The sequence below is a fragment of the Petromyzon marinus genome, chromosome 13 (assembly GCF_048934315.1).
Source record: "Petromyzon marinus isolate PM22_M1 ecotype Great Lakes invasive population chromosome 13, UKy_Petmar_22M1.pri1.0, whole genome shotgun sequence".
Taxonomy (NCBI): Eukaryota; Metazoa; Chordata; class Hyperoartia; order Petromyzontiformes; family Petromyzontidae; genus Petromyzon; species Petromyzon marinus.
In genome coordinates, this window is record NC_133679.1 from 6,285,016 (window position 1) to 6,307,811 (window position 22,796).

Consider the following 22,796-nt stretch of genomic DNA (forward strand, 5'->3'; position numbering starts at 1 on the left):
GCTGACGTAGGCGAGAGAGATCTGCCGTGGCACGAGGTTATATAGGCCACAAGAGGTGGAAGTTACTCGCAAATAAGCAATGGAGGGGAACTTTAAAATGTGGACAATGTTTATTAGCTCACACACACACACGTGCGCGGTGGTTTACTTTTGTCCCCCAATAATACCAAAAGGAAGTATCAACAAATAGAATGTGTTTACAATATTTAGTTTCTCATGTGCCTGGCTTTAAATGAAGCTCCATTGGATGGCTATACATTATTTTCTATTCTAAATAGAGTATGTGAAGAGAATGCAATACAGTACCCACCAATACTTGGGTGCTTGCTTTCAAACAATGACATTGGGACATGATTAGAAATATCTCATGACGCATTCGCCATATTCACTGTGTACGTCAGACAGTGCCATCTTCGCAGCTGGTAAGGCTCCCTCTCGCTGTGGGCTCGGCTCGGCTGTGGTGATTTGCGAGAGCATGGCACAGCAGTCGGCACTCAGTGGCACACTCATTATAACTCTGACCTCTGTTTAAGTACAACGGCACTTTTATTCACTTATGAAGGTTTTTTTTCAATAGCCAACTTTATTTCTATTTAGCAAAAAATCCAAAGCTTCTTCTTTAAATATCGTTATCGATAGTTGTATCTGAGATGGCGACAACACAATTCCAGCTTTTTTTATACTGTTGTTTACCCTTTGTCGTGTTTCAATAGCTATCGTTATTCAATATACCTTTCCACCGTCATATTTTGCCTCTTAGTCTGGAAATCAGGGTTGGGGTGGGGACTATAAAAGGAAAGAACATTCTTTGTTCATGCTTGAAGCTAGGGCTATTTTCTTTCTCCTTGGTTTGCCCAGTGTTCTGTATTCTGTCGCAGCTGTTGACATAAAAGCAGCACCGGCAGCTTTGTTGGTAGGCAGGCCAGACAAGTGGCAGCAAAAACATTTTGTTCAATCAGAAAACTGCATTACAGCGTGTATGCGATATTACCTGGAGACACGGGAATATTGCTTACAAAGTGCTCCCATTGGGATGATATGCATGCAGGGAAAGCAACATCACAAAAAAACGGAACACACAACGACTGTCTAGAAAAGTCACGAGAACAATGCGCAAACTACTCTCTCGATCTCGGCAATAGCAAGTATTGAAAGTGAAACTTTCACTTCAGATGAAGGTGTGGATTACTTTTCACATAGTGACTGCCACCTTTTTTTACGTTCGCAAAATACGAGCAAATTGAAACTGAAAATGTAACATTTGCAATTGCATTTATAATGCTATCCGTTCAATATAGTTTTTCGGTTTGCGTTTTTTTTCTCGCTCTTAGCAAACAAATTGTGAAGCGTTATTATCTGCATTGTTAAGCTGAAAATAGCCGTGGTATTCAACAAGTCGACACCAGAGCACTTTGAGCAGTGGAGAACGTGGGAGGCATCGTAAACATTTAACTTTCATCAAAGGATGTGAAACGTATTGTTTACAACTTGCCATTGCAGACTTTCCATGTCTGTGAAAGCTGTTTGAAGAATAATGAATAAAAGCTAACCCATTTTTTAAAGCACTATATGTAACTATGCAACAAGCTCCGTTAAACCGCCCGTGCATTGCAGAGCTCGAAGGGCAATTGCCATGATGTTCAGCGACAATTTGCGCCTCGCGTCAATAGGAATATAATGAAGGTTTCATATTCTTGGTTCTTTCGGTAAAGTCACGTAGAAGGGAAACAATAAAATAATAAAAATATAAAACAATAAAATTCTCACGACGTAAGAATTTTATTGTTTTATATAATTCTTACGTCGTAAGAATTTTATTGTTTTATATTTACGTCGTAAGAATTTTATTGTTTTATATTTTTATTGTTTCCCTTCTACGTGACTTTACCGAAGGAACCAAGAATATGAATCCCTGCGGTCACGAAAGCTTTAAATAAAAAAAATGAAGGTTTCGTTGAAAGTCGACTCGGAGTTTATTGGCAGGAGTGTTTAAACATGTAAAGTTTAGGGAAAGGCGTAATAATGCAACATTACTGAATGATTTGAAGCTACTGGATAGAGAAATAAAGTCCTTTATTCAATTTAACACGTAGGCTGTCGCGACCAATATCATCCATAATATAGGTTTTTGGGTTAGATCGCGAAAATATAAATGTGTCGTTAAACGCGCCACCACCCGACACAGCCAATTAGTAAGGGTTGTCACATAAACAGAACGTGCCGATTCGTTACTAGTACAGTTCCTTAAGGAACGAAACAGGAGGATATCTCCTCAAATCTGGCTGTTGCCTGATGATGCTAGTTGTAATTACTGGCGAAACGTCGTACTCAGATTGGAAATGTTGTGGATTTGCTCTTCAACACACAACGGTGTGCTGTACTAGTAACGAATTGGCATGTTCTGTTTAAAGGTGACAAACCTCACTGATTGGCTGTGTCGGGTAGTGGCGGGTTTAACGACACATGTATACTGACGCGATCTAGCAAAAAAAAACCTATATTATCTTTATTCAAATAGAACAAATACAGCTTTTGTGCGTAAATGCCTGAAGCTCCCCCCAATTTTGATTTTACTTTGGGGAAAATAAAATCATATACGGACATAATTAGCGATACAAAATTGTTTTTAGTTAAGATTGTTCAATCTTTTAAAAAAATGTGAGGCAAACTAATTTTAGGTTATGCACTGTTGGTTGTTTTTTTCGTGATCATTTATGGGCAGTAGCTTAATGAGATTCATAACGGGTATGAGTAGAAATTTTGACTTCAAACTTTCGTGACTGCAGGAATTCATATTCTTTAGTTCTTTCGGTAAAGTCACGTAAACAGAAAAATAATAAATAATTTGCGCATATTTGTATTATTATTTTTCTATTTACGTGACTTTACAGAAAAAAAAAACTAAAAATAGGATATCAGTAGATTGCCATTTTTAGATGTTTTAATCTGTTGTACACATTATTTGGGCAACGTTGATTATATCTCCAAAAAATTTGATTTAAATCTTTTTATGACTGCAGTGATTCATATTCTTGTTTCTTTCGGTAAAGTCACGTTGAAGGGAAACAATAAAATAATAAAAAATATATCAAACAATAAAATTCTCACAACGTTTCGACTGCAACACAAGCAGTCATCATCAGGTGTGAAAACCAACGGCAAGAACATTTCAAATGTTCATTTCAAATGAACATTGTTTTTATTGTTATATATATTATTATTTTATTGTTTCCCTTCAACGTGACTTTACCGAAAGAACCAAGAATATAATATCTCCATACTGCAGACATTGTACTGTCGGGTAATTTTTACAGACACTTTGCAAAAGCAGAGACGAAAGAATATGCGAGTGATGTGGTTTGCAGTGTATATTTCAGACCCTCATTGACATCAATTTGATCAAATGTGCCACGCTATTAAACGAGGATAAACAACCAACTAAAACTTGACTCATACAGGATTGACCTTATGTTAACTACAATGTGTGATTGTGAGGATCACATCTGTTAAAGTAATTTACGCGTGCATTACGGTGCCACTCAATATGCATAAGGAAAAAGTTTGGTTTCAGTTTTCTGGGATTAGACCATTCTCTCAATTTATTACTTTGGTGTAAAAGTCAACGGCTGAAAATTTAATTTTAATCTCTTCACATTTCAAGATTTGTTTGGGATCTTCATCCTTTTCTCATCTGTATTGAAGTCCTCTAAACTATGACGATGTCTGTTGACGGTAGTGCATTTTTTTCCACTCTGTTAAGCAACCGGTACAAATTGAGGGGTTATATTTAAACTCGCAGGGGCTTCAGTTTAGCGGGAAAATTATTAAAACCAGAAGGCGGAACCTTGAATATTAACCAACTAAGATTTTCAGTGGCACCCTGATGTGCATGTCTGTAGTCAGGAATTATTTTATTTAAAATAAAACAATGCATAGTTAGTACTTCAGTATTAGAAATAAACAAAAGACTTTTCACGAATAACGTGTAAATGTTCTTAGACACAAAGATGAAGAATGGCAGTTGTACGATACGATGCAATATTATGTAAATTATCAGCAGTATTACTGTTCTATCTGCTACTGGATGAAGGCCTCCACAAGTTATTTACATCTCTCATGGTTCTATAATGCAACAATCCACATAGCTTCAACGCATCAGGCTGGTCTCATCATTGTCCTCTCGGGCGTGTTCCTTCTTTGTGCGTAGCAGATTATCTGAATTGGTGCTGGGCCTCCACTAGGTCGACTCAGCCTTAAATGAGTACCTTAGCGCGGTGCTGACCCCCCCCCCCTCCCCTTGTGTGTCGTGCCGGCCTTCACAGGGGCTCACTAACAACACTTGCCCTAACAGTCTGTTCAGGCTATAAGGGGGATCTTTGTTCCTTCCTTCTGCTGCCACTCTCTCATCAGGCTCAACCATTGGCCATCACCCCACAGAGGGAAACACTTTTTGCTTCTTAACAGTCAATATGATTTATCTAATCTGCATTTGTTCTCTGATCCATGCGCTCCTCTCCTGCCTCCCCATGCTTCTTTGCACACTTTCGACCGTGTTAATTGTGTTCATCTTTGAGAGCCTTGGCACAGCAGTAAATAGTCACTCTCGACACTTTGCTTTGTCACCTTAAATGCTCAAGATCAGTTTTAAAAAGCATCCAACCTGCTCTCGCTGACCTCCTATTGCATCATTGTCTTTACAGTTCACCTGCAATATATAGCTACTTATATATACTCTGATGTGTTTTGCATTTATGTCCATCCAAGAGATATCTTCATCTGATTTAAAGTTACTCCGCATATATTTGAATATACATACCTACATATTGCCACCATGAAAAATGTTGGGTGTCTGCCTGGTATCTTTCGCAGACAAAGCTTGTTCAGGAGAGATAAGTTGTTGAATCAACACCCCGGGGGTGTTTGAAGACATATTAAATAAGTCATTGCTGGTGGTTTTGATGGGGGGGGGGGGGGGGCAGCACGGTCAATATTACAGCTCATGGCTTGTGCCCAATTCCTGTCCACACCACCACCACCCGCAGGGCCCTCTCGTGCCGCGCTGCGCTGTCCCAGGGTGCACGCGTGCACATGCTTTTCCACTCCGCGAGCTTGGGGGCCTAATCACAGCCGCAGACACCGCTCGCCAGCAGGAAAAGGCACCCCGGTTGTCTGCGGCAGGAAGGATCATGTCAGCTGCAGTTGTTGGAAAGAGCGTCCGCTCATGTGTTAAGCCAAGTTTAACGTATTGTCTGCGCGAAGTCTGCTCTCCCTGACCTATTGACAAGTTTTTGTAAAACAATAGCTCATTCAAATGTTCATTGTTCAATCCGGGGCGGGGGGGGGGGCCCTTTTTGCTATCAAATATTCCATGCCAAGATTGGAAAAGGCAGCTATAGTATGACTAAGAAATGCTCGTCTGCAGATTAACTGAATCTTGGAAACTGGTTTTCTCCATCGGATACGTTATATTAGAACATATTATTCCTCGAAAGTCAAAATCAAGAAATCAATAGCATTATTGGTTCCCAATTAAGAAAATACGCGTACACATTTTGTTAGATTCTCTACGAGTAAAAACTTGCTCACAGATATACACTTCGCTGAAATATGAAAAAAAGTATGTACTGATGTTGTAGCTTCCATGAGGGATTAAATGATAATAGGTCGCAACATATTTTGCTAACCAGAGTTGATATTTGATTTCTAACGGCTGCTCTCACTGGTGTTTCAGAACGGTTATCTGAACACATGGCACGTGTTGTCATTATCAGATTAATCTTAGTTTGATGCGTAGCTTCAATTACAGTCATCTGTTCCATAACCATAAGTAAAAGTGATGCTAAAGTCGCTGTGTCCAGTGTCGGTCAAACATGATCTTTGTATTTTAATATGTGAAAACGTGTGCTCTGCATGTTTGGTGATTCAACTTCTTAGATGGTCCGATTACATTTTTGTTGAATTTGTGTTACATTTAACATGGACACTTTTGAAAAAAACTCACCTCTCATACGGAAATTACGTGCCATTCTTCTTGAATATGCAACTCACACAATCTAAAGCCAATTATAATTGTGGCTGTTACTATATCTAATAATCTTACCTGCAAAACGCATACTTAAAGGCTTACACTCTTTCTAAAGTTTCCTGAATCGGATCATGATAAGTTATCTCTTTTTTTTTTTACAAAATGTCATTAACCACAGAGCCTAATTATGGAATTTAATGTTAAGTAGCAGTCATCCAGATGAGCCAAAAAAAGTGTCCTTACGCTCAGAAGACATTGTATTGTTTGGTGTAATTATTTTCCATGTATCAGGCTGGGATATAATGGATTATTATGCCTGCTGTCACCCAGCTTACTCTCGTGCGTGGACAAGCGCACAATGTGCCTGGAGTGGCAAGGAGAGGGGTTTGCTCAGCCTCGGTTCCTAATCCCAGCACTGAGATGCCGGCATCTGCCAGCAAGATTGGAAGCCCAAGGGACACAGCCTTCTCCTATTCTTTCTTACAAAATTACTGTATTAATGAGCGATTGCCTTTTCATAACGGCAGGCAGGCAATTTTCATGCAAATTAGGTAAAAAATTTGAATAGCTGTCGTGGAATTAGAGGGGAATTAATGCCTTTGATAAAATGCTCAGGGTCTTAGCAGTAAACAGGTGCAGACTTGGTGCTTTTTTGCTAAACTTTTTTCCCTCTTCTCCGATATCATCTCTTATTGATGCATGACTTTAATTAGTGTCTAATTACTCGTGGAATTTAAATGCCGTGGTGATATTAGTGCAGTCGTTGCAAACTATTTTTTCCGGTGCGGTATGCAAATACCATCTGTGATATTGTTCGGCTTTGTATTATTCATGTGTGTGTGTGTGTTTTTTATCCGCTTGCGAAAACACTGCCGGGTGTTATGGTCTAACACCTCCCAGAACGACACACAACTTGGGAATTAAGGACACGTTTTTGATCCCTTCAGAGAACAACCAATGCTAATATATGCCACAATGACCAAATCAAAGTCCACTATTCTACACGCGTGTCTGTGCCGTAACGGCCTTCATAGATGCTCGTTAACAGCACTTGCTCCTCGTGTCTGCTCAGGCTATACGGGAATCTTTGTTTTGTATATGCGGGGAGCGATAGTTTGGCGGTTAGCGGGCTGCGTGATGAACCCGGCGACATGAGTTCGATTCTCTGTCTTGACCAATAACAGTGACAATTATCTGAACCGGTCCTGGGCTTCCCCTAGGTCGACTCGGCCTCAAATAAGTACCTAGTAGGGTATGTAAACATTGCCACTGGGGAGACAGAGGCGGTCGGGCGTGGTTTTGGTCATCGGCCTTCATAGGTGCTTGCTAACAGCACCGGCCCAAAAGTTTGTTAAGGCTGTAAGAGGGAGCTCTGTGTTGTGCGTGTGTATATAGATAACTGCCATTAACCATGTATTGCCTACATCTACCATTGCTGCCAAAACAACTATGCATATAGGATGCACACTTAAAATCACAAATAATGGAATTATACATGTGCCATATAATTGATAATTTTGGCATATCTAGGGTAATGTTATTGTCCACTCGCCCAGACGCTATTTTAAGTAATTTCATGAAAACTACAGCTGCAAATCAAATTAAAAGTTAGTAACGGATCGATAATGCCAATGCATCATCACATAACTTTTTGTTTATTTGTATCAGTGAAGCATGTGTATTACTTTGAACTCGTCGAGTCTATTGCCAGTATCATTGACGATAATCATTCGTGCCACGGTGCATGTTTTTTTTATTGCTTATCTTGTTTTTAAACAGTTTACCACGTTGCCTGATGATGCAATGTAAATTCCTGACGGTGATCGTGAAGGCGAAGGGGCAAGGCCGGTTCACATATCAGAAATGATCTCTAAATTTAGTCGTGGCCAGGAACAGACTCAGGTTTGAAGAGTAATAACACCGAGCACAAGCCTCCTACCAAAACTCTCCAATAATTAATTAAAGCAATGCATGCATGAGTATAACCCACCTCGAGGTGTCTCACAAGCTAAAACAAATCATATACCTATACATAATCTTTCAAATTAAGTTTTTCATTTGTGTGCAGCTATTTATAAATGCACACGTATATGAAAACAGTATTTATATTGTATTATATTTATTACACATTTTAAAGGAGAGAAAAACACATTTTGAGAAGAAAAAGTATGCAAAGTCATTTTCCATTTTCACAAGATTTAGTTTTTAACGTCGATGGAAATTATATTCCGTGTTAAATCAGTTTTTTTTTTCTTCCAAAAAGCAAAACGTCAATTGAAAAAAATACACTGACATTTTCACATTCGCACACTAAACGTTAAAAGTGCGAAAACATTGTTAAAATGCTTCACCTCGTTAATAATTGTGCATCAGCAGTCACCCGCCTCTTTGCGGATGTTTTTTTTTTTGCGCCAGGAGTCGCGTTCATCTGGGCCGCCTGACAACACAAAGCGTCCCTTGAACAACAGCCACAAATAATTAAACAAGAAATAACATGGGAGGCCCCTGGCTCACCTCTCCGCACTTAGTTGGAAGCAAGGGCAGCCGTGGAAAAGACGTTAAGCCGGCACTCCCGTCCGCTCCTGAATGTTAAAGCTCCCCCGAGACTAGTCGCGGCTAGGGGGGCCACAACACTGTGACCAGTTCTTAGCAGACGAGCCCATCCCACCATAAAACAAAATGATGGCTTCTTTTATAGTCCCACAGACAAGAATTTTACGTAACAAAAAAGTCTCGTTGGAATTTTTTTGTCGCGCGACTTATTAGGTTATAGTACCGGCGAATTACCGAGGGGATGTATATTGGCCTCGTGCGCCACTATACGCGCGTAGCTCACACTCAAAGATTTCGTACCCTGCGTGCATTGAAGTTGGAGTTGTAAGCGGTGGTCACGAGTGAGGAGGTGATGTCGCGAAGAGCATATGTGAAACGTCGTTGTGCAAGTACTCCCTCTGAAATGAGTACTGAACGTATGTACGTGTGTTGAACTTCTTTCGCGCCGCAACGGCTTTTGGCTGGCCTTCGAAACAAAGACGGTTACTGCATCGCGCGCTTTCAGATGCGCTTCTGCGGCCGTCTGGAACGCTCTTCTTGGAGTTATGCACTTTTAAACCTATGTTGATTAACTCATTTCTTAAGAACTGCGTTTTGTGTTTAGTTCATTATCCTTCCCCTGCAACCTCCGATTTACACATTTGGCTATGTACGGTGCAAAAGAAGTTCAATATATATAGCCTACCTAACTCCTGTGTGGCATGCAAAAACTAAATCTGTTCCTATAAATAATAAAAATGTTTTTGGAATAAAATCACTTGCGTTTTGCCCTTGTGTATGTGCAAGTGCGCATATAAAGCGGTGGAATGGCGCGCGGAATAATTTGCTCGGGATTTTGGCAACCAAGATTCCATTTTTGGGCATGCACAGCAAGGATAATTGGAGTCTGAACCTGACCTAGGCATCACCAAGGTCAGATCAGCCTCCCGTAAGTACCTGATGCGGTAAGTTGTTGATGCTCAATCCCTGGGCAGACAAAACTCACACAGGGATGGTGTTGGCTACACCGCCCTCATCATGTGCTGCAATGGCTGCACTGCATAGGTGCTCGCTAACAGCACTTTCCCCGGCAGCTCTATGAGGCTAATCTTGGAGGATCTTCGTCTTGGTGCGCGTGTGAGTGAAAGTGAGTAAACATTGCGTTTGTTCCACTCCGCTTGAACTGGTCACATGGCCCATTAACCCCAGTACAACTTTTGATCCTGATGGATGTAGGTGGTAAATAATATTCTTCAAAAGACGCGTGTCCCAATGGAGCATCTCATGCACTCTCACATGGCGTTGCTAACGTGGTAATGCCAACACCACTTTACGGATAAATGGCCTGCTCTCATGCACCGCTGTAGCATGTGCGCGTGTGTGCGTGTATGTCAATGTGTAGTGTAGCGGTAGTGCAACGGTTAGCGCTCTGTGCTACGAACCCGGTGACCTGAGTTCGATTCCCGCTCACGGCCAACACTAGTGACGATTATCTGAACCGGTCCTGAGCCTTCCCTAGGTCGACTCAGCCTCAAATGAGTACCTGGTGCGGTGTGTAAAATCATCGCCACTGGCGAGACAAAGGCGGCCGGGCGTGGTGCTGGACACCCACATCCCTCGTGTGCCGTGCCGGCCTTCATAGGTGCTCACTAACGGCCCTCGCCCCAACAGTCTGTTAAGACTACACGGGGGATCTTTGTCTTTTTGTGTGTAACGGTGCCTATGTGCATCGGGTGGAAAACACTGACCTACAAGCCAAAGGCGCTGGCAACCCTTGAGCACGGGGCTTTGCGATTAGGAGACCCACATGACCCGCAGAGCTTTTAAATGCATTTAAGCATCTCGCCCACATGGTTTCATGGACACATCTGTACAGTTTACATGGACAATTGAATCCGTGGTGCACTTGCTTACATAATCAAGTAATGCACGTGGTTTGTATAATCCGTGTATAATGCACCGAAAAAGTAATGCACACTTGTATCAATGTTTGTGCAGACACCTACCCTGAGGTGATCAGGGTATTTTAAAATGGGATGTTAAAAGTAAGACACATTGCGTCGAATGCAATGTGTTCGTTCGTTACCATTACTATTTCAGCCGTTATCTATCATATTTATCAGGCTATAAGACCCTCCAATAAGTAAGATTCACCCCAATATTGTATACCCAGTGACAAAATAGTTGTACGAATCTGGTCTTACACATGCGCGTGCACAACTCCACTATTTGATACTGAATGTTGAAACCGGTCCAAAGTTTGCGTGCATTATACCAGCGGTCCCCAACCTTATTGGCACCAGGGACCGGTTTCGTGGAAGACAATTTTTTCACGGACCTGGGTGTGGGGGGTGGGGGTTCATCATTGGGCCTTTCCCTCTTTTCAAGGAAGCTCTCCAGCAACGTTTGTTTTTTTACTCATTTTGGCTACTTGGGCTTAGCTTGTGGGCTTACCAACACTGTGACTGAGACAAGCTCGCAGTGCGGGAAAGAGACGCGGACGGAAGTGGTGAATAATAAAATAATGGGGGCGAGTTCCACGCGCGGACTCACCGCTCTCACCTCCTACTGCTGTGCGGCCCGGTTCCTAAGAGGCCGCAGACCGGTACCGGTCCGTGGCCCGGGGGTTGGGGACCCCTGTATTATACAATGCTGCTGTAAAAATTAAAATCTCAGAAAGTCATGCAGTTGATGGGATTCATCTTCTTTGGTTCTTTCGGTAAAGTCACGTAGAATGAGAATAAAATAATAAATTGGTAAAATAAAATAACACAATATTGACTTTACCGAAAGAACCAAAGAAGATGAATCCTTGCAGTCACGAAAGCTTTAAATCGAAAGTTGATGGGATGTTTTAAAAATATATTTTTTACGTGGAGAAACAAATATGGGAAGGAGGCTAACGATTATTCGGTGCTATGTACCAGTTATAAGACGCACCCCCAACTCATTTTCCTTTAGAAATACAGTGGGGGGGAAAAGTGCCACTCATAATTTGGATAATGCCGTGTACTGTGTATGGCGGTGATGCAGTGGTTCGGGAAATTTACTCCGAGCCCAGCAACCGGGGTGGCCCCGAGTGAAAAAAATGTTCGTAAATCCAGCACGCTATGATTGTAGTAGACTCCAGAATGCTGTAAGAGGTAAAATGTTTAAATTTGTTTGAGTAAATCTACGGGCGTGGCAGCAGTTGCTAGGGATTACGTCATCGCTCATCACTGGCACCAGCCAATCAGCTGTAAGGGTTGATCGCAGGTTGCCTTCTGAGAAACTGAGCATCTAGGAAGCTGCTGCTGCGAGGGGCTGTCGTTGCTATGCCACAATTGAACCACAACACCTCAACTTATCTCTTCAAGGAGCATAAACTATCATCACGCGAACTCCGGCCATCCTCGCTGTGGCGTTTCTTGGCCAGCCATCGAACAAAGACTATTTTTTTTAGAACTGGTTTTGTCTTTAGCTTGTCCCCCCCCCCCCCGCCCGCTCGCACCTCCGATTAACACGCTTGGCTATGTACGATGCGAAAGAAGTTCAACGTACAGAAAAGCCCTTGACACACGTCACAAGCTCTTGTCTGCCAAGCCGTTTTGTCTCATCCACAGTGGTCAACCACCACACTGCAGATCGAAATACACCCACACTTTCTGCTTCTTCCCCCGCCCTCTGGAATTCCCTGGCACCCCCCTCTATCCTCATGCTCTCATATAATAAGCTTGAGCAATTCGATAAATGCGTTGAGCTCGTTATCTCTGACGTCTCTGACGGTGCTGTTTGTTGCTGGCCCGATGGGCGCTTCGGACCACTGGGCCCTGTGTTCAGCAGCCACGATGAAGGAAGAAAAGAGATGCAAACACAGCCGCTCATTCACAACCACACACAACCGCTTATTCGCATAACACAAACAACAACCGCTCATTCACAAACACGCAGCAACAACGCTCATTCACAAACGGCAACCACACACAACAACCGCTCATTCACAACCACACATAACAACCGCTCATGCACAAACCACAACCACACACAACAACCGCTCATTCACAAACCACAACCACACATAACTACCGCTCATTCACAAACCACAACCACACACAACTACCGCTCATTCACAAACCACAACCACACACAACAACCGCTCATTCACAACCACACACGACCGCTCATTCGGAATCACAACCATACACAAGAACACCTCATTCACAACCACACACGACTCTTGTCTATACGAGGCTATGTCTATAAGAGGCGATGTATGTATGTCCATCAGCTGACTGGAGACGGTTGGGGAGAAATTATCTTGTGCAGTGTTACAATCATCATCAGTGTCATTGGCAGCAGCAATATCATTCTCACCTTTGCACACCATCATCCATTCATTATATTTCAACACGTGATCATTCAAGTGAGAACGTACATGCATTGCCACGCATATAGTTGCATTACTTGCGTGCATTCGCTCATAACACACCATGGGTTGGGTGCGTCAGCTCCATCTGATCTGCGCGGTACACTCCAATCATCAGCAGCATCATCATCAGCATCACCATCATCCACATGTGCTCAGCTTCTCTGGCGGTGAGCTGGACCTTGGAGGATGTTTTCTCGGCTGGCAGGAACTCAACAGCTGTGCAAATGGCCATGGCTTCAATATCCCCCTTTGTCTGCCAGAGTGTTTCCACCCAGCACATCCTGTCATTGTACCCACTTCACACGCTGGCCGAAAATGTTTTGGCAAAACAACGGCGATCTTAGGGATAACATGTCATTGGCATGGACGTGCTGACAAGCACAATTGGCAAAACATTTCCAAACTCCAGCGTGTTTGATGTGGTCTTTACAATTGTGGCAAATGCGCACGTGGGCCCTGCACAACTTTAAAGGGGGGGGGAGGGGTGGTTTCACTTGTGCGTAAACTGTGATCCATCTGGACACTCATTAGCTTACGTGTTTACTTTCGTGTCCATTCTCATCGAAGGGACGTTTTCCATTTGTTTTAATATTACACGGGCGACTCTCATCCACTGGAATATATATGTATATATGTGTGTATATATGTGTGTGTGTATACACGTTGTGCCTCGCACTTGTATTCGTGCAATTATATTTCAACGACGAATCTACCGAAGTGCTTCGTTTAGCACCTGATGGGTCATTCTCAAAACGTTACACAACCTTTGCGATGCGTTATTGGAAAGCAGCCTTACCCGCATCCAAAAAGTAAAGCGTGCATTTTTTGGTTTTGTTTTTGCGCAAGAAAACTCTAAAGATGTGTTTTGAAAGTATGGACTCGTGCGTGTGTGAAAGTGGAGACGTGAATTGTAACTTACCAGAAAGCGTGACGTATGATCACGTTGGCTTCTGCAGTTTTCATGCCGATGTGGCACTATGCCATATGTAGAGATTTGCTTGCATGACTGATATTTAAAAGTGTGTGTGGAGACCTGTTGGCTCAAGTGAATAATAATCACGTCAGTGTGTCGATCTGGCACCACAGCCATCCTGGGTTTGAGTGTTGGAAGCCATCTCTGAGTAAACTACATGTTCAAGCGTTGTGGGTTCGTGGTCTCTGCTGGGTAATAAAGAAAAAACATCCTACAGTGAGGGGAAAAAGTATTTGATCCCCTGCTGATGTTGTACGTTTGCCCACTGACAAAGAAATGATCAGTCTATAATTTTAATGGTAGGTTTATTTGAACAGTGAGAGACAGAATAACAACAACAAAATCCGGAAAAATGCATGTCAAAAATTTAATAAATTGATTTGCATTTTAATGAGGGAAATAAGTATTTGACCCCTCTGCAAAACATGACTTAGTACTGGGTGGCAAAACCCTTGTTGGGAATCACAGAGGTCAGACGTTTCTTGTAGTTGGCCACCAGGTTTGCACACATCTCAGGAGGGATTTTGTCCCACTCCTCTTTGCAGATCTTCTCCAAGTCATTAAGGTTTCGAGGCTGACGTTTGGAAACTCGAACCTTGAGCTCCCTCCACAGATTTGATATGGGATTAAGGTCTGGAGACTGGCTAGGCCACTCCAGGACCTTAATGTGCTACTTCTTGAGCCACTCCTTTGTTGCCTTGGCCGTGTGTTTTGGGTTGTTGTCATGCTGGAATACCCATCTACGACCCATTTTCAATGCCCTGGCTGAGGGAAGGAGGTTCTCACCCAAGATTTCACGGTACATGGCCCCGTCCATCGTCTCTTTGATGGGTGAAGTTTTCCTGTCCCCTTAGCAAAAAAACACCCCCAAAGCATGCTTCCACCTCCATGTTTGACGGTGGGGATGGTGTTCTTGGGGTCATAGGCAGCATTTCTCTTCCAAACACGGCGAGTTGAGTTGATGCCAAAGAGCTCCAATTTGGTCTCATCTGACCACAACAATTTCACCCAGTTGTCCTCTGAATCATTCAGATGTTCATTGGCAAACTTCAGACGGGCATGTATATGTGCTTTCTTGAGCAGGGGCACCTTGCAGGCGCTGCAGGATTTCAGTCCTTCACGACGTAGTGTATTACCAATTGTTTTCTTTGTGACTATGGTCCCAGCTGCCTTGAGATAATTGACAAGATCCTCCCGTGTAGTTCTGGGCTGATTCCTCACCGTTCTCATGATCATTGCAACTCCACGAGGTGAGATCTTGCATGGAGCCCTAGGCCGAGGGAGATTGACAGTTCTTTTGTGTTTCTTCCATTTGCGAATAATCGCACCAACTGTTGTCACCTTCTCACCAAGCTGCTTGGCAATGGTCTTGTAGCCCATTCCAGCCTTGTGTAAGTCTACAATCTTGTCCCTGATATCCTTGGAGAGCTCTTTGGTCTTGGCCATGGTGGAGAGTTTTGAATCTGCTTGATTAATTGCTTCTGTGGACAGGTGTCTTTTATACAGGTAACAAGCTGAGATTAGGAGCACTCCCTTTAAGAGTGTGCTCCTAATCTCAGCTCGTTACCTGTATAAAAGACACCTGGGGGCCAGAAATTTTTCCGATTGAGAGGGGGTCAAATACTTATTTCCCTCATTAAAATGCAAATCAATTTATAACATTTTTGACATGCGTTTTTCTGGATTTTGTTGTTGTTATTCTGTCTCTCACTGTTCAAATAAACTTACCATTAATATTATAGACTGATCATTTCTTTGTCAGTGGGCAAACGTACAACATCAGCAGGGGATCAAATACTTTTTTTCCCTCACTGTATGTTTTCGCTTAAAAACGCCTGGCCAGCGTGGAAGAGTAGGCCAAATGCCATCTGGAATGGCTCCCATGAGCCGCCTAGTGGAGGTCCTTCCTCCAAAAGTGGTGTGAGCCAGAAATTGCAGAGCTGCAGCTTTCCCACCTTTCACCTTGAACGTCTCTCAGAAATGGGGATGTTGCTTTTAATGACACGCGTGATGAACACGTCTCGCAGGACATGTACAAGACGAGCCCCCGGTGCCGATAAAAAGGGGTCTTCTTGAAGTGACTTCAGAAGTAGTTCTGTAACATCTTGTTCAGGGGCCATGCTCTGACACACGGTGGTGCTGTTGGCAGATGTGAGCGTTTCCAAAATGACGTTTATTTGATAAGGTACGGCTCATTTACATGCCTAAGGTGTATCAAGATCACTGACTTTCACCGGTTTTTTATTACGGCTGTGATGAAGTATGTCGATACAAGAATTGAGAATTGTACATTTTTGGTCCGTTCCCCCGAGAGACGTTCCGGGCGGCTGCTTGCTGATGTAGCTCCTAAGGCAAGCGACTGAAAATCAAATTGGACCGTCTCCATTTTCGGTGTGACCGCTAAATTGGCACAGGTTCCCCGTGCAGCATCATCGTCTCTGCGGAGAGAGTTTAGCGGACAATGGCGCAATTTCACCGCAAACTTGTTCCACCTAAGAGCGCCCCATTGTTTTTTATCAAGTGGCGCCTATTGAAGCCGAGTATCAATGTGCTTGTGCCTTCGCTGCCAATTGGAACTGACAGAAAATTCAATCTCGGCCCTCATTAGTCCGACGAGGATTCTAATGAGTGCCTATGCCGTGTCAGACACTCTATTAATTAATGCGCAGGCAGCGTGGCCGCTCAGTTAAGTCAGCCTCACATGATTAACCACAGGCAGATGAGTGCTCTCTCTCTCTCTCCTCTCGCTACGCTGGAGAGGCTCACTCGGCGATGCGCAGACTGGGATACCACAAGTACACGCACGGCGAGTATCGCATTGGTGTACCGAGCACGCAAACATAGGCACTCGTGAATAGAAAAAAATATATATCTCCCATTGAAAGCACCATCAAAATTGTAACCTTGATGTCAGAATGTGTCCTTTGGTCGAGCTGCAGTGACGCTGACTGAAATGGTCCTCCAACGATTATAATTGCACACCGATGGCAATCATGCTGGGACACAGTAACAATGGGTGGAACATGCTCTCTATACTGAGAATGCCTTTAAGATAACCTTGCTATGAACCATTTTGAAGATGTACTCTATTGACTATATTTGATGGATATGCGCTATATGTGTGTGCGCTGTATCATATTGTGAAAGGTCAGCTTTTGAAGGTCTCTAATTGATAGCAACAGATATAAAATATTTCCTCAACATTGCCGCTTGTCTTGATTGTCAATAAAATAAATAAAATACTCTTGGATGTTGGATCGATGCAGTGTATGTACTAAACAAACATGAATGGGCTGCAACTTTTATGTATTTGTTCACAATGTTGCTTACTGTGGCTGAGCCAACACATTACTTTCAGAAACATTTTGCAATGTATACACTTCTCTAGGGATAGTAAACACTTCGACATGTAAACACATATTAAGACACAACTTTACATTCAATTACGTATGAATGCAGCGCACAGCGGTTTGCACAACCGTGCTACGAAGTAGCACATCTGAGTTTAATTCAAAGCAACAAACTTAAATCCGTAGCCAATGATACCTGAACCGGTCCTGGGCTCCCTCCTTCACCAAACCCACTTTGACGAGGTACAAGTTTATGTTATTTAAACTAGCAGGGTAACTTATGTTCATAACACTCCCATGACTGGCTTGGCGTTTGGAGGTCTTTATCCAGCAGCAGATTAACAAAGAGTTTTACATTATTATTGTTGTTGTTGTTGTCGATATACCACAAACAAGATAGGATGCTTCGATTTAAAGCTTTCGTGACTGCAGGGATTCATCTTGTGGTTTCTTTCGGTAAAGTCTACGTGACTTTACCGAAAGAACCCGGAAGAAGATAGGATGCTGCTGTGGTGTTAAGGGTCAGCACACTGAACTCACAAGCCAGAGGTTCAATCTTCCAGCGCGGTAGTTTAAAAATGATGGGGGAAGGGGGGGGGGGACATTTCTTGAATCCCTCCTTGCCTCTTTACAACCATTCGCACAAGTGGCACACATCAGCAGGCTTGCGCGTGTGGTGGGGTAAAGTGTGAGTACTTCCACCTCCTCCACGACGGCTGGCCAGCAGTGACTCGGCAGCTCCCTCCAGGAAAGGCACCTTCCACTGGATGTGGCGTAAGCCAGCAACTGCGGGGCTGCATAATTCCCCTCCACAAAGAAATTATCAGACACTGCATGTGAAATGTGCCAGTTCAGTAGCTCAATTCTGTGGTGGTATTTTCCTTAAATACCCAAAACGACTTGCGGTAATTTTAATCGCGTAATTTTTTTTTTTACTGCCGCGGCCAACAACATTCCCTCAAGACTGTACCCGCTTGCAATAGAACCCTCTGGTCTGGCTGAAATGTTAAAGCCGTACTTTTTTTTAATATACATAATACATAGTTGAGAATTAATGCTTGGCCGTCATTGTGTGAGTGAGATGTTCCGAAGACAAGCATCACGCAGGCCATTAGTGCCTGCCATGACCCCTTCTTGCCCCTCACCATTGGCCTACCTCGACTTCATGTTCATCATAAAGCGTGGAGCGGCAGCCGAAGACAGGGAAATGCTCGAGGAGGATGACAACCGAGGAGATAGATCATTGAGATCGGTTCGTGTGCATGAGACTGGTCGTTGCATCGATCACCGTGAGGGATGGTGGCAACTTCGGTAGGACCTCGTTCAGCAGTTGAAAAATCGTGGCTGATGATGATGCTGACACAAAGTAGTCCAGTGTCAATGTTCAAATGAGCAATGGGCGGAACATATTTTGGCTGGTAGCCCTAAGCAGGTGATAGAAATTCCATATTTATATGGTAGGGCCAGTCTCTGCATATGACAACCACTGCTGCATTCTCACAAAGTGGTATGGTACTTCTTCTTTGGTTCTTTCGGTAAAGTCACGTAGAATGAGAATAAAATAATAAATTGATAAAATAAAATAACACAATAATATTCTCACGACGTCTGGTACTTATTTAAATGATAGGTGGAGTTGCCTTCCCAACCGGGATTTGATCCGATGGGTTTTCTGATTGTGGGCCAAAGTCATGTGAACTTTCCAGTGAGCTCAACTGAGCTCATAGCTTTGCTGCTGTAATCACAGAGCCCATGGCTTATGGACGCACGTTTGTCTTACACGATTTCCATAGAGTCCATAAGCGTACGTATATATTTGGGTCAGGAGTGAACTTGAGTCGGAAAGGTGAAGGTACAGTCGTGAAATTGCTCGCTCGTCCCACCATTGGCGCCATGGGGCTCCTGTAGAGGGTACCTCCAGGTATTATTTGGCCTACTCTTCCGTACTGGTAAGACATTTTGGGAAAGGTGGGAATACACACTTTACCTCACCACACAACCTGACAATCGACAAACTTTGATGTACCCATTTAGACTGATGGGTGAAGAGTGGCAAGTTAGTTTAAACAAAAAAAACCTGCCCATGGTTTCAACTTCCACTTCGGGAGACGTAATCGCACCGGCAACCTATGGGATTGCAATTCCACTGCGCGCTAACCAATCCACCAGAGTCAGAAGTTGACCTTATTTGCACGAGAAATACCACAATGGCATACATGAAAATAGAAATTTCGGAAAACAGTCTCGTACATCAATTACAATCACTAAAACTTGTGGATTGCATCAAATCTAAATAAAAGTCAGTGTTAGCGTTAACCATCTGACTTTGAACCATTATCAATGTATAAAGTTAAGAAAATGTAACTTTGAGTTGAATTCCGATAGTTTCATAATTAATCTTCCCATGCCTGGCTGTGCAGTGTTCAGTAATACATACACTCCTCTTTTGTCTGATGAAGTCACTAACGTTTTTAAATGTCTTTAAATCACTGGCTGATAATAAAACTTGGAGCCTTTGAACCCATGGTAGATTCCATAATCAGAAGACTACTTCAAAATTTGTCTAACATTCCTTAATTATCTGACTTTTACATTTTAGTGAGCAGCGGAAACCACATTTTTTTCCTCGCTTGATTAAATTATTACTACTGTTTGAATATTGTTTTTTTTATCATCAAGTGTATTATATATGTACAATGACACCTAAAATTCCCAAAGAGCTTTGTTGAGCACGATTTTAATTTGAATCTACAGGACACACTTTTTTTTTGCTTTTTCACAGCCGTTACCTGGCTTCTTGCTGTGTGAGCAGCATCTGTTGGAGGTCGTCGTTGGCAATGTTTCATCGTAACGCATTCTGTATTTTTTCTTCGCCACTTTGGATGCTTTCATTTCACAGCTCAAAGCTGTTCCATTATTCTCTATTTTGCTTGCTTCCTGAAGTCATGCTGTTCCCATCCACCCTCTCGCATCCTTTCACTTCATCAGGGGCTCAGGTAGAAAGGGCTTCAGAAGAGCCTGTTTGAAGTGGGACTTTCTTTACATTTTATTATGGCTTTGATAATCAGTGAAGGCTAAATGCCGCATGACATATCTTTTCGATTCTGAAGAGTACACCGTTAAATTGTTATCATGTGCTTCTGGGTATATATAATATATGTATATGGATAAAGTAGTCAGAAATGTTCTACTTAATATCATATTTACGGGGCGTCAATAAGTGTATTCTTGGTACAACTGAATATTGTATTCTATTGTTTGAATATAAAATTAAACCAGTTTTGTTATACAAATCATGCAGACCTATGAAAATGTATAGCCTGTTTACAAGACGTCATTGGTTATGCCAGTAAAAATAAAACACAACGCGGTATTTGAGTTGTGAAGTACAGGAATAGAGACAAATGAAATGTGGGGCCACATTTTAAATTAAATCACGCAATTATGACTCAATTGTACATGTATTAAAACGGGGTACTAACACTGACTTGAAGAAAATAAATAATATATAGTCATATTTGCATAGCAGTGTTGTCCCTAACAGAGTAATTACAGGAGATAACACAGCCATACCTCAACACCTACCTAAATGACAGTACTTAAATGTTTTATCTGCAGCCCTCTCTATTCGCATCTCTCTAGTTTGGCATCTTTTCCAGCTGTAGCTCTGTAGTAGTCACTGCTGCAGCCTCCTGATCAGGAGCAACTGAATGGATTGCACTGGTACTGCTTTCCGGCCGAATCTGCACTTTAATGACGATCTTGTTTTTGTGTAAAGTGACACAATAACACAGCCTATGGTTTGATCGAAGAACGTTACACCATGCGGAATTTTGAATGATTTCAATCGCGTTCGTCATAATCTGATAGTCGGCTTAGGCCAAATACTTCTTTGGATGGAAATTGTACAGCTTAGTGGTTTGTGCGTGACCTTTTTTTTTAGAGCCGCTGCAGACTTGGCTTGCAAAAAATTTGCGGTACAATTTGAGTGAAAATATATCTTGAACTTTAGCACTTGTGCTGTTGCTGTGGCTTTATAGAATGGAATCGTATACCAGAACTTGAAATACCACAGATTGTGCAATATCCACTTAAGTCTCTAGCATGCAACAGGCTGTGCCGAGAAATCCGTGATGTTAAATAGATGCATTTCCATTCAAAGGACACGTATAAGGCGTGGCAAAAACAGCACATATTTTGCCTCTAGAGCCTCCAAGCTCTATTTGCCCATATTTACCGCATCGTATTCTACCATTAAGTATGATTATTTATTGTTGACCCAACCATTTTATTGTTTCTGACCTATTACAATACGCTGCACAGATGTAATAACTTCACTATCGCCCATACCCCCCCCACTCACATTTCATATTATGAAGCCGACGTGATCTTTGATAAGATATCTGTTGAAGCTGGTTGAATGTTATTAGCAATAGCCCTGATCCCCAATAGGATCCGCGAGTACCCACCTTCTGATGCATCAACTGACCCTTTCTCAGGAAAAGAGCAAGCACATGATATCATTGCACAGGATTGTTTTTGGTGTTCCACCAAAAGGGCGGAGGCTTAAATGTTCACGTGCTGTGGCCAGAGCCTGTTTGGCTGACAGCGTGGCCTGACCCCGCACGCTTCACGTTATGTTTGGTGCCGGGAGGTTGGCCAAATTCACATCTCCCTCGTTCGTGCTCAGCTGCATTTGGATTCAAAGCATATTATCCATCCCCAAGAATCAAAACCGAGCTTTGATCTCATCTGCTGCATCATCCGCTCAGATTAAGGAAAATCCCTACTCACCTTTTGACCGAAAGGTGTGGCTCTCGTAAAATAATAATAATAAAAAGAATATATATTTAAAATAAAAATCCATCAAACCCCCCCTCCCCCCCATCACACACGCAGAGCCCTGCGGGATCGTGAGGTGGTCACTGCCAGGGCAGGGAGGACGTTAAATAAAATTATACGCCAGCTGACAAGACTCTCTGCCATTTCCGACAGTTCGTAGCCGAGGGGAGTCTGACAGCCGTCCAGCAGTACAATTTAGGAAGCTCAGACGCACAGTAATGCCACGCGTTCTTCACAAGACAAGCAGGCCTTCGCTGGGAGGCTGCGTCTCAGCTTTATCAGGAAGCCTGTACGAATGCGTGCCACACGAGAACGCTGCAGGCCTGAAGGCAGAGAGAAATGTATCTCATGCTGGTTCAACAGTGTCTCCAATATGTTAGAATCGTGGCGATGACTCGTTTTCACGACGCTGACAAATGCCATTATTGGCAAAAGAGATGGAAAAAAGTGTGCAGCGGCATGTATTCTACGGAAGCTTATAATGAGTGAAAGAAGCTGATCCGTTCTCCCAGTGAGGGTACAGAGGTCCTACCGCATTGGAAGGAAACTGTTCTGTGCACATGGTAAAGCTCCTCCGAGGTTTGAATGTTGCAACTGGTATACAAGGTCATGTTTAATTTTTTTTCCCAAATTGACACTTAAGCTATTCTCACGTTCCGTGTAATT

The 22,796-nt window shown here is 42.8% G+C and overlaps 1 long non-coding RNA gene across 1 annotated transcript in view; it reads right to left on the reverse strand.

Moving 5' to 3' along the window:
• Positions 1-22,796, reverse strand: part of LOC142924421 (uncharacterized) — a 258,403-nt gene that overhangs the window by 168,433 nt on the left and 67,174 nt on the right. The window lies entirely within an intron of this gene.